We start from the raw sequence: 15,356 nt of genomic DNA on the forward strand, positions 1-15,356 counted from the left end.
TGTTTTTTTTGTACAGTTCCTGAGATAAGAATAGGTTTTACATTTTTTTTAAATGGTAGAGGTAAAAATAATAATATTTTGTGGCATGTAAAAATTATGTGAAATTCAAATTTTGGTGACCATAAGTTTGTTGGAATACAGCTATGTTCCCTCGTTTGTATGTTATCTAGGATGGTTCTCATGCTACTATAGCAGAGTTGAATAGTTCTTATAGAGATCCTATGGCCTGCAAAGACTAAAACTATTTACTATCTGGCCCTTTATAGAAAATGTTTGCTGATCTCTGTTCAAGAAGACAGATAATTTGAGCAGCTCTTCTAGGATCTAGGAAGCCTAACCCAGAATTATGAAATGGGGTTTTCAATTTTGGCAGAGGGATTAACAGTGGTAAGAAAAATCTTCCCCTATATGATGTTAGTATGACGCCTGATGTGCTTTCAAACTAAAATAGGGGAATTCACTGAAGACGTGGAAAGACTGAACAGGCACTAGCAATTTGGCATAATTTAGAGCTAGGCCTGCCTGAAGTTACAGGGTTGAATCCAAGGACCAAACAGATGATCCAACCTACAGCAACTCTAAGACCATTATAACTTATTTGGAGTACACAACTCTTGGACTATGATTTTTGTGAAAACATACAATTTCTGGGCCCTTTAAACAGTCAAGAAGCGAAAGTGATATTGTTAGCATATGGAAAGCTTCTGGGTAGTTTTTGTAGGCATTCTCAATTTCTTGTAATCTAAAGTATGTCAACCAATAATAGAATACAAATGGCTATGTACAATTTTCCTCATAGTTTCATAAGAAAATTATATAGATCTCCACTGAAATTTTTGGAATAAAAGGACTCTAACTCTATATTTACAAGTTTTCTTTTTTTCTTTTTTTAATTAGCTTTCCTTCAGAGCCAATTTAGTCTGACAGGTAAATCAGTATTTAGGGACTTTTATTATTCAGGCATTAGTGCCAGCTTCTCTTCACACACTGTAGTACTCGGCTCCCAGAAGCAATAAACCATAATGGTCTCACTCACCAAGGCCTTTTAATTCATGGATCATAGACATGATAAATCATAAGAACTCCTCTGGTGCCTTTTTGTCTAGAATGGCCAGATTCTTGAAAGCCAAATGCTGAACACCTTTTTAAATGGCATCTTCTCAACTGACGAAGGATGTTCATATTCAAGAACAGAGAGAAGGTGTTTACGGACGCATGTGTAATAGAAAGACAATAAATTTTGAGTCAAATGTTGACTTCCAAATAGCTAGGCTTCTATGGATACATGACAAAAGAGCTTTTTCTTAACATACCTTTGGGATTCAGCTACCATCTCCTAAAGCCAGTTTCCCCATTTCAAGGAGGAAGCTGCAGGGGATTTATTTTCTTTTCTTAGTAGAAAGTATTTTGTTGGGACGCCTGGGTGGCTCAGTGGTTGAGCGTCTGCCTTTGGCTCAGGGCGTGATCCTGGGGTCCCGGGATCGAGTCCCACGTCGGGTTCCCTGCGGGGAGCCTGCTTCTCCCTCTGCCTGTGTCTCTGCCTCTCACTGTGTATCTCTCATGAATAAATAAATAAAACCTTAAAAAAAAAAAGGAAAGTATTTTGTTTGTTTGCAACTTTACTGAGACACGATTGATGTGTAACATGGTATAATTTTAAGGTGTATAGAATGTTTTGATCTACATATATATTGCAAAATGATTACCACAATAATATTAGTTAACACATCCATCACCTCATATAACAATAGTTGTCAGGTTTTGTGTAGTGAGAACTTTTCAAATTAAGTTTTTAAGCAACTTTCAAGCATATACCATTGTTAACTATAATTACCATGATATACATTACATCCCCAGATGTTATGCATCTTGTAACTAGAAGTTTGTGTCCTTAGATCATCATTATTCATTTCCTTTCAACCCCCTTCCCCCGGCAACCACCAATCCACTCTCTGTTTCTATGAGTTCAGTCTTTTTTTTTAAGATTTCACATATAAATGAGATCATACAGTATTTGTATTTCCTTCTTTTCTATGGCTGAATAATATTCATATTTGTATGTATATACATTGTAGTTTCTTTACATATTCATCCATTCACAGATTGCTTCCATAACTTGGCTACTATAAGTAATGCAATGAAAGGATGCATTGCAATAAAGGATGAAGATGTCCTTTGGAGTATGTTTTCATTTCCTTCAGAGAAATACCCAGAAGTGGAATTGCTGGATCATACAGTAGTTTTATCGAAAAATTTTGAAGCTCCTCCATACTGTCTTCCATAGCAGCCTTCACCACATGCTCTCCCCTCCCAACCGTGATGGAAGAAGGTTCCCCTTTCTCCACATCCTCGTCAGCACTTGATATTTGTTGTTTTTTGATAATAGTTATTCTAACCAGTGTAAGGTGGGACCCCATTGTGGTTTTGATTTGCATTTTCCTGACATTTAGTGATCTTGAGCATCTTATCATGTATCTGCTGGCCAATAGAGATAGAAAAATATCTATTCAGATCATTTGCCCATTTTTCAATCATATTATTTTAGTTTTGGTTTTTTTTCTCTTTTTTCTATGAGTTCTTTATGTATTTTGGATATTAATCCCTTGTCAGATACGTGATTTGCAAATATCCTCTCCTATTCTGTAGGTTACTTTTTTAATTTTGTTGATTATTTCTTGAGCTGTCGGATAAGTTTGTAGTTTGACATAATTCCACTTACTTATTTTTGCTTTTGTTACTTGTGCTTCTGGTATCATATCTAAATATCATTGCCAATACCTATGTCAGGGTTCTTTTTCCCTACTTTTTTTGTTTTTTGTTTTCCTCCAGAGTTTTATGGTTTCAGGTCTTATATTTAAGTCTTTAATGCATTTGGAGTTAATTTTTGTGAATGATGTAAAGTAGGGGTCTAGCTTCATTCTTCTACATGTGGATTTCCAGCCTTACAGTACTATTTATGAAGAACTATCTTTTCCCCATTGAGTAATCTTGGCTTTCTTGTCGATTATATACATATACATGTGGGTTTATTTCTGAGTTCCTGATCCTGTTTCATTGGTTTATTTTGTGCCGGTACTATACTGTTTTGTTCACTGTAGTTTTGCATTATAGTTTAAAATCAGGAAGTGTGATGCTTTTAGCTTTGCTTTTCCTTTTCAAGATTGCATTGGCTATCTGGGGTCTTTTGTGGTTCCATATAAATTTTAGGATTTTTTTATTTCTATAAAAATCGCCATTAGAATTTTGATAGGGCTTACTTTGAATCTATAGATGTCTTTGGATAGTATGGACATTTTAACAGTATTAAGGCTTCCACCCCATGAACATGGGATATATTTCCATTTATTTGCATCTTCGCCAATTTCTTTCATCAATGTCTTATCATTTTTAGTGTACAAAATTTTATCTCCTTGGTTAAACTTATTCACAAGCATTTTATTGTTTTTGATGCTATTGTGAATGTAATTTTTTCAGATAGTATGTTTTAGTATATAGAAATACAACTAATATTTATACATTGATTTTGTATCCCAAAACTTTATTGAATTAGCTTATGAATCCTAACACTTTTTTGGCAGTCTTTAGGGTTTTCTATGGATAAAATCAGGTCATCTGCAATTAGAGATTATTTTGTTTTTTCCTTTCTAATGTAGATGCTTTTTATTTCTTTTTATTGACTGATTTCTCTGGCTGCAACTTCCAGTACTATGGTGTATAAGAGTGGTAAGAGGGGACATCCTTGTTTGTACCTGATCTTAGGGGATTGCCCCTAAGACTTGCCCCTCTTTCCAAATTCATCAGCTGATGGGGAACACAGATTTTTGTACCTAGTACTCATCTGACTAGGTTCATCAGATGAATTTTTTTAAAAAGTCAGCATCACTAACAGTGTTTTAAAATATTCTGACCCTTTGTAGCATCAAAGTTAACGCTAGTTTATAGGATTTCATTGGGTCTTCACAAAGAAAGTAATCAATGACTATTGACATCCCACAGCACAATAGGTGTTAAATTATAGCTACTTATCTATGTGTCTGAGAGGATTTTATTTTACTCCTTATTTAATGAACATTTTCAAGGGAGGGAAAAGCTAGTTCTGGTTCCCATTTTCTTCAGTGTCCAGTAATCATCAAATACAGGAAACTGTATACAAGTTTGAGCACATTTGTTTTATACAATCATTTCAGTTTTGCCTTTATGCTAATCATCATCCCAGAATCTCCACTGAGTGATGTTCTTTAGGATTAGCTGTAAAGACCTTGGAGTTTCAGCTCGATATCGATTTCTCGTTGGATAAATGCTGTTCACACTTAGTAAAAAGGCCAATATTATTGCTAGTTAAAGAAAGGCTAAGAAGCCTGTTCTAGTACTGACAGTCTGGATAACATGTTTGTAAGACTTTGTTAATTCTATTTAACAATGTTATTAAATAAAGACTTGCTTGTCTTCTTCATCTGCAGATCATAAAATGTATAATGATATTCACATTTTAAAACTTAACTGCTACTCTCAAGGTTAAGGCACATTTATGCTTATCTTTTAAGAAGCTGGCTTTTAGGATGATTTTATGATTTGCAAAATAGTTGGCACAGTTTAATAAAGAGCAATCAACTTTTATATAGACGTGACCCATACTTCCAGAGACATTATTTGAAAAATCATCCCAGTTTGTTTTCTTTGATAAATCATTAGAGATTTCATTTGTTATCTTCATTTTAGGAGAAGATTTAAGATCATCTTGTACTTTGCTTCTTTTTTTCCTTGGGTTGTTTTTCTTAAGGTCATTCTACAATCGAAATGAGTCTACAAAGAAGGGGAAAGGAAGGTAGTATTGCTATCTTGTAAGGAACTCAGAGAAAAGATTGAAAGTTGTGTTTTGGGACTAAGAATAGACTCCATCCATTCATTCTGTCCTTACTCTCTATTACTAGAGGTAATTGAGAGTTGACTGGACTTAAATGAATAGTGAATATATACCAAGGCATCTTTTAATATATAAATAGAAATGTTAGATTACTTTCAAGGAAGTAAAAATCTTACTAAATTTTGTATTTTCTTAAAATATAAGCCACCATGCTGGCAAAGTTAGTCTGAGACAAGAGAAACACTAAGTAAGGAATATAAATAAAATAAAGTGTGTGTGTGTGTGTGTGTGTGTGTGTGAGAGAGAGAGAGAGAGAGAGGAAGAAGAGAGGGAGAGAGGATGAAGGAAAAGGAGAGTAAAAGTTAAATGTTTGCTCTCTGAAGACATCATGAGGTGATTTAACCATTTTGATGGGGCTTTCTTTAAATGAACTGTTTCCAAATTTCTTAACCAGAATATGCTGAGCTATATACATAATGTAACCTTTTCCTAGGAATGCAGGGCCATCATTACAAATATCGCACAATGACACTCTTAGAAGATACTGAAGAATGTCCAGATAGTTGCCCTTTATATTAACTAAAGTCAGGCAACCAGTTTTTTGGAAGAACTGTCTCCTTTTAATATATATCTATATTAATATATATATTAAATATATATAAGATATATATATATATCTTTGTTATTTTTAGTGCCTAGAGGTAGACTCTCTAATTTTCTTACCTAAACCACGACACCTTTCAAACCCGTATAACTAAAGTTATTAGAAAGATACAAAGTGAAAGCAGTTGCTAAGAAAGAAATTTAAAAGTTCTTGTGAGTGAAATGCATGGAATTTAGCCTGGGAATTTTTGAACCAGTCAAAAAAATGCCTTCTCTCTTCTTCCCCCTTCTCTTTCCTTTCTTTTTCCCTAACCATAATCCAAATTGCTGTACCATTAAATTCTATACATGAAATTCAGTGTAAACTTGGGGTGGGAATGACAAGGGGGAAATTGCAGTAAGGTGACACTAAAGATTGTTTATATGATATATGCATAATAAGGTAAGTGACTCTCAGTAAGAAACATATATCTGTATATAAATGTACATACATAGAGCATATAACTGATGTATAACATATATTTTCATTAAGTAAAATTAATCATGATGAGAAGCAGAATAAATGAGAGTTCTGTTGTTCTACATCCTCACCAGCATTTGCTATTGTCAGTGTTTTAGGTTTTGGCCATTCTCATGGATACATAGTGGTATATCACTGTTGTTTTTCATTTGTAATTTTTTTCTCCTTTTTAAAAAAGATTTATTCATTTATTTGAGAGAGAGTGAGCAAGGTGGCCAAGGGGCGGGGGAAGGGGAGCAGAGGGAGAGGGAGAGGAACAGCCTCCTTGCTGAGACAAAACCCCAAATGGGGCTTGATCTCAGGATCCAAGATCATGACCTGAGCCTAAATCAAGAGTTGGTCACTTAACCAACCGAGCCCGCTGGATGCCCCTGAAATTCTCTAATGACATATGATGTGGAATATCTTTTCATATGTTTACTTGCCATCAGTGCATCTTCTTTGGTGAGGTGTCTATTCAGGGTTTTTGCCCAGTGTTTAATTTGGTTATTCATTCTCTCATTGTTGAGTTTTAACAGTTCTTCATATGTTGTGGATAACAGTCCTTTATCAGATTTGTCTTCTGCAAATATTGTCTCCCAGTCTGTGACTAGACTCCTCATTTACTTGATGTTGTCTTTCACAGAGCACAAGTTTTGTTTTGTTTTTTCCATTTTAATGAAGTTTGGCTTATTAATTATTTTATTCATGGACCATGTTTTTGATGTTGTATCTACAAAGTCATTACTTTTATGGGCAAGGTCATTTGGTTTTCTGCTGTCATATTTTAGGACTTCTGTAGTTCTGTGTCTTACACATTGGTCTTTTGAGTATTGGTCTTTTGAGCCATTTTGAGTAAGTTTTTGTGAAAGGTATAAGACTTTTTCTAGATTCATCTTTTTATATGTGGATGTTTAGTTGTCCCAGCACCAAGTGAAAAAAAACTCTTTGCTCTATTTTAGTGCCTTTGCTCCTTTGTTGAGACCAGATAACTATATTTATGTGGATTTCTCAGCTTTGTATTCTATTCTCATTGATCTATTTCTCCATTTTGATACCACCCTGTCTTGATTACCATCTCTTTATAGTAAATCTTGAAGTTGGGTAGGGTCAGGCCTCCAAGGATGTTTCTTCTCCTTCAATATTGTGTTGATTATTCTGAGTCTTTTGCCTTTCTTTTTTTTTTTTTTTTTTAATATTTATTTATTTATGTATGATAGTCACAGAGAGAGAGAGAGAGAGAGGCAGAGACACAGGCAGAGGGAGAAGCAGGCTCCATGCACCGGGAGCCTGATATGGGATTCGATCCCGGGTCTCCAGGATCACGCCCTGGGCCAAAGGCAGGCGCTAAACCGCTGCGCCACCCAGGGATCCCTCTTTTGCCTTTCCACATAAACTTTAGGATCAGTTTGTCAATATCCACAAATCACTTGCTGAGATTTTGATTGGGATTGTGTTGAATCTATAGATCCTACAATAGTAACTGATTCATTCAACACCTATGTATTGCATTACCTGCTTTGTGCCAGTCTCCATTCTGGATGTTTAGGATATTCCTTTGAAGATAACAAAGATCTTTATCCTCATGGTCCTTATATTCTTGTGGAGGTGACCTAAAAATAAATAAATAAATAAATAAATAAATAAATAAATAAGCAAATAAGTAAATAAATAAATAAATAAATACAAATGGGTGTAGAGTATATATGTATATATACATATATAAAATAAATAGGTAGATTATCTGGAATGTTATAAAATAATAAAGAGTGGTGAAAAGAATATATACACTAGAGCAAAGTAAGTGAGGTCAAAAGTACCAGTGGTTAAGGGAAGACTGATTTGTAATTTTAAATAGGGCAGTCAAGTGAAGCCTAATTGAAAAAAAGAAATTTGAATAAAGACTTTGAGGAAGTGATAAAAGAAGTGAAAATGTCGGTCAAATGGATTCTGACCAAGTGAAGGGTGCCAAGCATGCCTAGTGTATTTAAGGAACAGCAAGATTAGGATGTGCCCAGTGGAATGGGGAAAATAAAAGGAATGTTCTAGAAATTGAGATCAAAGAGACAACAGAGTTTCAGATCATACAGGCCCTCAAAAGTCATGATGGGGACTATAGCTTTTGTCCTGAGTAACATGTAGAAGTACCCACAGGATTCTGAGCAAAGACATATTATCTGACTTCTATTTTAAAATATTCACTCTGGTTGCTGGGTTAAGGATTGACAGAAAGGGGCAAATATAGATACAAAGAATAGTTAGGAGGCTATTATAATAAAAGGCAAAAGATTATTGTGGCTCAGCATAACAGTGGAAGTTTAGAATAGGTCAAAACCTGTATTTATTTTTAATGTACAGCTACAGATCATTTCCTTATAAGTTAGAAGACAAGGAGCAAGGAGAGGAAGAGGAGGAGGAGAGAGAAAGAGAGAGAGAGAGAGAGGACCACCAAAGGTTTTGGCTAGAGTAGTTGAAAGTATTGGATGTGCCATTGGCTGAGCTGGGAAAGACTGCAGGAGTAGATTTTATAGTTCAGGAGTTCTGTTTTGCCCATATTTATTTGAAATTACCTATTTAGGCAACCAAGTAAAAATGCTGAGTAGATAATTGCATATATGAATCTGAATTCAAGGAGGCCGGGGAGGGAAGGGGAGAGAGAGAAAAAAATGAGAGAGAAATCTGAACTGGAAATATCAATATGGGATATGTCAGCATATTAATACTACTAAACCCTTGAGACTGGAGAGTTCACCAAGGATATGAGTCTAGAAAGATAAAGAAAGAGGAAGAAGGACTGGGCCCTGGGATACTCCAAGATTAAGAATAAGAATAAGTGAGGGAGCCCGAAGTGGAGTGGCCGGAGAAGTAGGAAAAAAATCATGAGAATATGGTGTCCTGAAAGAGGAAAATCTGTCAAGGAGAGGAAAGTGGTAAACCGTGTTGTAATGCTGTAGGCAGAATCAAGTACAATGAAGACTGAGAATTGACCTTGGGATTTAGCAACATAGAGATCTTTGGTCATCTTGACTAGACTGGTTTCTTGAAAAGGCAAGAATTTTGATTGCATTTAATGAAGACAGAAGGAGATCATTTGAAGACATCAAGTGTAGGCAATCCTGTAAGGTTTTTTTTTCCTATGGAGAGAGCATTAATGAATTAATTAATTAATTAAATTTAATTAAAAAGAGGCAGCAGCTAGCAGGGGAATCAAGATGAGACTTTTTGTTGTTGTTGTTTGGATTTTTTTTTAAGGTGGAAGAAATAACTGCATTTTTAGAATAATGACCAAAAAAAGAAGTGATTTGATAATGTTGATGAAAGGATAAAATAGCTGAGAGCAAAATATGATAATATTTGGGGGGATTGGAAAGACTATGTCTAAATAAATTTTTAATTACTAAGTGACAAAGTAAGGTCTACTCTGCAAATTGACCCTTTTTCTTTGCATCCCATTAAAAATTCTGACCCACTTAAGAATGATACCTATTAAATATTGATTTCTTATTTAGTTAACATAACTAGTACTGAATGTGTATTAGGCTTAACATACCATCTAAAATCAATTATATTTTTAAAGATTTGCAACAAAATGCATCTTTAATTGTAAGATAATTTTGAGTGATATTTTTGACCACTTGAGACATTCCTCATTCCATAGTTAGCTTTTCAGAAAGTAAAATAGGTTGAGTCAGCTTTCTTATCCTGAGCAAAAATGCCTTAAACCGAACCCCAGACCCAGGAGCCAAATAAAAAAGTTTAAAATGAAAATACAGTTCCACACTTCTCCAGCACACTCCCAGCTAAACTCATCCCCACCATAAGTGACATCAAGCAGATTCTCTCTAGGGTCCAATACCATGCAAAAAAAAAAAAAAAAAAAAAAAATCTATTGGTAATATCAAGGGATCAGACTGGAATTAGAAGTCAGGTGTTTTAAAATGAAGAACATCCTTGCTTGGGTGCAGGTTCAGTCAGGTAGATTCAGGAGGCTCCTCATCTCTTTCAGGGAAGCAAAACATTTTTGACACAAAAGTATATTCGCCCTAAAATAAAGTTATCTTCTTGCTTTGCCCATGAGAATCTGTTGGCTGAGCCTGCACATACATAAATGGCGTTATTTTTTCTTTCATCTGAAATCACATTGTTTTAATGCTTATGAGCTTAATTAACCATACCTACTTAGAGTGGAATCTGGAAGAAGAATCCCAAACAAAACTTTGCCTGGCTGCCCATTCCCATGACCCACAGGGTCTGATCAAAAACTCTATCTATAGACTTGACAGCCCTCGGTGCAGGGAAACCCAAGAATGCATCCCTCTCACCACATTCTCCACAAGAACACTTCTAAAGAGAGCTTTCCTGGGTAGAGTAGAGCTAGAGGTACTACATTTCAGAGCCACAAATCACCGATCCATATTTACAAAGGGTACCTTTCTTAAACAAGGCACCGCGTACATACATTTAAATGCATACGTGGTAATAAATGCATGTTAACGAAATCAATGCAAGTGGATTTATTTGTAGGAGACCATATACTGCAATTACACATAAAATCATATGAAAAATCAGGGACTTTCCAGGTACACTATTAAATAAAAATGATTTCAAAAATAGTTACCCACATGAGCTGCCTTTCAGTTTCTTAAGAATGTGTGCCTACAGGGTTAATATTATATATAAGGTAGACATTTAATGGATAAATTTAAAAGCAGCTAAAGAACATAGCATCCTGTGTATAACTTTCATAATTGTGCGTTCCTCCAGAGATAATGGGTATCATTATCAGCGGCGCCTGTCCTAGGAAACTTGGCAAGGTTATGATTGTTTGTTACAGCTTTGGTTATATTAACATACACATTAATATTTATAAATATTTGATGTCATGTTAATTTTTCATATAAGATGATTTATGTAATGTTGCTGTGCCCTGGTAGAGGGCATTTGCAATATGCTTCAAAAGGGAACTGAATTGATGCATGTTCTTTAAGGGAACTTGCCTGTATATCACTGTTCTTACAATGCATTATTCTGAACAAAAGTGTTTCAAAATAAATTATGTGAATTGTGGATTTACTCCATTAACATTTTAAATAAAACATAAAGGAAAAGATCATGCTGAAACTATTTGCTGCATTTTAAAAAGGAGCTCTGTTCTCCAGAAGCAGGACAAAGTTTACTGAAATACTCTTTTTTCAAAAATGAAGTCCTTAAGAAAGCAGGGCTTTTGAAATTTTGTTTTAAATATTACATAGTCTATATAGCATGCAAACTAGAATATTCAGAGAAGGATATTAACTTGGGATGGAAAGAAAAACTCTGCAATACTCTTGTTTTTCTTACTTTTCCTTTGCTAACGTATTTCTCACTGTGACCAAATTTGAATAGTAAGAAAATTGAATATAAAGTAGGCAGGATATGTATAATAAATAAATCAACTATAAGTTATTAAATGAATATTTGCCCTTGGTGAAAAAAATTAAGTTGTTTTTAGAAAGTTTAGGCAGCTTTAAGCAGAAAGTTAGGCATATATATATATATGACTTGAAACCAATAATATATAGTATGAAGAATTTAGACTTACTTAGTATTACAGTAAGGTTTTATAATATAGTTTATCAGTCCACATTACAAGTGGTATTATTAATAATGCTTTAATTATTTTTTTCATTTCATGGTCAAAAGTGCCATTGAATAAAATCTGTTGAAAAATTCTCAAAAGCCCTATTTTTATATGATAATTCATTTCTCTATATTAATGATTGTTATCTATTTATTCTTTTTCTTCTATGTAGACATTTTTCAGTACCGACTATAGTTATTGCTATTCGTGGAAGAGCCATTAGTAAAATTTGTGTTTTGATATACTTTTATCTTTTCCAACATCTTTATCCCTTTATTTGTTTCTTTCTGACTATTGAGATCAAGTTTTCTTTAATGAGAACAATTCAACATGTACTTATTTTTCTCCTTTTCTATATTCAAAATGAAACATTATCCTGTAGAATCTATAAGAATCTATTAAGTAAATTTTAGAACTTTGGAAATCTTGATTTAAAGTATATACATGCCTTGAATTGACAATTTTATTCTTCTAAATTTATCATCAAGTAATAATTGTTACATTTAAGCCACCTCTCACACTATGTTAAGCCTTTAAAAAACTGAAAAGATCAACTCAAGAAATTAGCTTTGATTTGACATTATAAAATTCATTAGCTCTTACTATCCAGTTCACAAAATTAACAGTTAATATGAATTAAGTGTAATGACTTATTCCCCTCATATTTTCATACACAAATTAACTCTGTCATCACAATTATTCACATTACAAAAAAAAATGCAACAGGTCGTGAGGGAGGAAAATGCTTTAATTTGAGGTTACCCAGAAAGATCTGTGGCAACAAAGCATATGGCAAACATGAGAATAAGGGCTATATTCCCAGGTGACAGACAGCTAACATTCCACAAAGTATATAACTATCTGTCATTTTGAATTCACATAATAAATACCACGTGAAAAAAAATGTTGCTAAGGTAAATAGTGAAACAAAGCAGTAAGCAGTGGATATATTTTGTTAAACATAAATAACTTGAGCTTAGGACATTTATGTTCCAAACGTGGAAATCTACTTATGTTCTATAATGTGTAATACAAAGAAAAGGCAAACACGGACATCAGTATTTTTAGAGCACCAGGAATCTGTATTGTCAAATGTTAATCATAATTCATTTCAGAATTCTTCTTGAATGAAAAAAATAAAAATGTAAGAAGTATACTATTGTGTGTGATCAAAAGATTACAAAATAAAGTAACTGAAATCGCCAAACACATCTCCAGAGCCACCCTGTTGGGAAGATGGTAATACACCATCCATTAGGAAAAACCCAGAAATTAAAAACTGTAGGTATAAAAGAATAGATAACTGGAAAAGAGTAATCAGTGAATGGATCCCGCATAAATGTTTCACTTTATATTTGCTGAAGAAAAACCTTTTGACAATTGAGATCTACAAAGAAATCACGTTGACAATATTCTGTGTTACACTGATTCTTTTATACAAGCAAATATGTATTAGGAAAATACTAAAGATTATTAACTGTAGCATTTTTAAAGCATCTTTCTTAAGAGATTATATGCTGCCAATGCCAAGAGACTGGGCTAGCATAGTGTATTTAAAAACAAAGGCTAACTATAAAACTGTTCTAGAAATATAGATTCTATCTATCTATCTATCTATCTATCTATCTATCTATCTATCTATCTATCATCTATCTATCCTTACACAAAGATAGAGACACACACGGATATGTATGAATATTTGTGGATATCTCCAAATACTCAAATTTATGTTGGGCTAGCTACTGTTGGTTCTATAGTAAAATTTCTAATCTTGCCGTAATATTTCAAGAAAAAAAAACATAATCAGAATAGTTCGCCACTGTCATTAGATTGTATTATTTTTCCAAGTTTAAGCAAACAAATGTTTTTCTTAAATATACTTCAAAAAGAGAGAGAGGTCTGAGAAATCGCATTTACCAAAATAATGTACAATTTAATCAACATCCAGATTTTTATATTTGGGGACAAGTTAGTTATCAAAATTAAAGAAATGATGGCACTTCTAGATAAAGACTTAACTGAATGAAAATACTAAACCTCAAAACAGTTTTTTAAATAAACACGAAAAAATTCTTTTACTGATATTCTCACCAAAATTTGATATCAAAAAAGATAACCTATGGCAGATCAATACTAGTAAGATTAAATGGATCAAAGTCACATACAGACAAATCACATTTCTTCTTCTGATTAATTCTCAGCCATACAGTGCTGTCACCAAGATGTCATGCCAGGTGTTTGAGTAATAGTGTAATAAATTAAGGCTTCATATGAAATGCAATATAGACCACTTTTTGAGAAGTGTACTTCCTTAGTCCAAGACACTAAACTCACTCAGGTGGCACGTTTTAATCACTAATTAAAAGAAGGAGTTATTGAATGAGCATGGAGGGCTCAACACAATATATCATTACAAGAGAGAACCAGTTTATCAGTCCTGTATGCTTTGTTTCGCAACTTTAGATCTGTGTGGATGGTATTAAAATTTAAGACAAAGCTGAAAGATTATAGCATGACTTCACACAAATTATTATATTTACCTATGACTAAAATACTTTATTTTGGTTTTTGCTACATGAATGGAAGAATAATAACTTAATAAATGAAAGATATTAATAAATTCTCAATAACGTTTTAAAACTTAAAATTGCTATTTCATTCGATTCTCACAATATCTTATGACATAAGCAGATCTAGAGAGGACTTTCTGTTACTTCTTGTGTGGTAAATTTAATCCCAGGCTGACATAAATCGTTATTTGACAAACAGTTCGGTTTGTTGGTGATGAGAGGGATCCTTGGTGTATCAAGTGGATTTTTGGCCATAATCATCTCCATAAACTACTCTAACCCCTTCTAGTTCTCTACTACCTGAACGTGTTAACATAAATTAAAAACCTAAAGGTAGTGAAGGTTGAGAAAATGAAGAGTAGACAGAGGAATTATTTTCTATAATTTAACTCTGAACATATGCCATATTGATAACACATAAAACTATGTGCCCAGTACGGTCATATAATAGTGTATTGATAATTACAGATCACAACAAAATATGTTTTTTTTTAAAAAAAGTTTTTATGCATTTATTCATGAGAGACACAGAAAGAGAGGCAGAGACATAGGCAGAGGGAGAAGCAGATTCCCTGCAGGGAACCCAATGCAGAACTTGATCCCAGGACCACCCAGGAACACACCTGAGCTGAAGGCAGACACTTTACCACTGAGCCATCCAGGTGTCCCCAAAATATGTTTATCTGTATAATATGTATCCATTATGAAGATAAGCAAAATTAATAAAGTAAGATCAGGCCATTGTTCACTTCTCTTCCAATTTATGTTTCTTCTTTTACGAAATCCTTTTTAAGATAACTTTCCCATCATGAGATATTATTTCCATAAAGAAGCAAAGATTATGTGTTTATTTTCTACTCCAGTTTCAGTTCTCCACATTAAATTCTGCCTTTAAGAAGAGCTATAGGTGATAATTTTAGGGTTAATCTGTTACTGCATGATTAAATATAAAAGGAAACAATTCAAAAGTCACAAGAATGAAAACTAACAGAATGCACAAGGGGTCAATAAGGATGTGTATTTTTCTTTCCACTGTGATCTATTGCTATTCAGAACAATTGATTAGACAGGTTCATTATTGTTTTGCAACCACATATAAACCATTATTATCCACATTTACTCCCTAAGGTGTTCTCATGGACAGTTTTTCAATGATTTGTCATTTCAAGGAGCAGCAAGCTTACAATTCACTCTGCTTAA

General features: G+C 33.7%; 1 long non-coding RNA gene across 1 annotated transcript in view; it reads right to left on the reverse strand.

The window, feature by feature from the left end:
* The window catches only part of LOC144284285 (uncharacterized), a 72,169-nt gene that overhangs the window by 41,429 nt on the left and 15,384 nt on the right, over positions 1–15,356 (reverse strand). Inside the window, exon 2 of the long non-coding RNA XR_013352642.1 lies at positions 7,482–7,579. This is a non-coding gene — a long non-coding RNA (uncharacterized LOC144284285). The remainder of the gene's footprint in view (positions 1–7,481; positions 7,580–15,356) is intronic.

The sequence above is a fragment of the Canis aureus genome, chromosome 15 (assembly GCF_053574225.1).
Source record: "Canis aureus isolate CA01 chromosome 15, VMU_Caureus_v.1.0, whole genome shotgun sequence".
Taxonomy (NCBI): Eukaryota; Metazoa; Chordata; class Mammalia; order Carnivora; family Canidae; genus Canis; species Canis aureus.